The 791-nt window shown below is 27.8% G+C and overlaps 1 pseudogene; it reads right to left on the bottom strand.

Annotated features, from left to right (window-relative positions):
- The window catches only part of LOC119640189, a 3,721-nt pseudogene that overhangs the window by 2,006 nt on the left and 924 nt on the right, over window positions 1-791 (bottom strand).

The following is a 791-nucleotide window of genomic DNA, read 5'->3' as shown; positions in this document are numbered from 1 at the left end:
TATAAACAACCATTTGGTTGCGTCCCGTTTCACGCTTAATTTATAAATAACCATTTGGTTGCGCAATACCATAATCAGCTGTTTTCTCAAGAAAACATATTAAATTATTTAGGAAAAGATTTAAACATTTTTTTTTTCTGAATAAACGCAATTATGAAAATCAAGTAAAAAAGCTGTAATTTGAAGAACGTTGTCGGATTAAAATTATAAAATTGCATTTGTGGTTGAAAGGCGGAAAAATTGAAACGATATTAATAGAAAAAAAAATCTGAAAATTGTCCAAAAACTCGAGAAGAAAAATGTTTCGTAGTCGGAGTTGGTTTGGTGGCGCTTGGAATAAACCAAAAAACCTTTCATCGTTGGAACATCTAAAATATTTATATAGTATATTAGAAAAAAATACAACGGTATCCGGGAGTGGGTTTGCTGGTAGAATAAGAAGTATATCGGAAATTTTAATATGGGGCGATCAACATGACAGTTCGGTTTTCGAGTATGCAGCGCTTAATAACTGTAATTATGTATTAATTATTTTCCTTTCTCCAGCTTTTTCTTAGAAATTTAATTAGACGGTTAAGGCATGTATTTATACGGTGTTGTGATAGAAGAGCAAAAGCGACCAAGGAAAAAGATTCGCAAACAATCAGGAAACCATTAAAACAACAATTTCTTTTATATATATTTTTATATACATTAATAAAGCTATTTTAAATATATAATAAAACTATTATATAAATAAAGCTATTATATAAATAAAGCTATTATATAAATAAAGCTATTTATATTTAAAT

The sequence above is a fragment of the Glossina fuscipes genome, unplaced genomic scaffold, assembly GCF_014805625.2.
Source record: "Glossina fuscipes isolate IAEA_lab_2018 unplaced genomic scaffold, Yale_Gfus_2 116, whole genome shotgun sequence".
NCBI classification, from domain to species: domain Eukaryota; kingdom Metazoa; phylum Arthropoda; class Insecta; order Diptera; family Glossinidae; genus Glossina; species Glossina fuscipes.
This window is presented reverse-complemented; position numbering and strand designations above follow the sequence as displayed.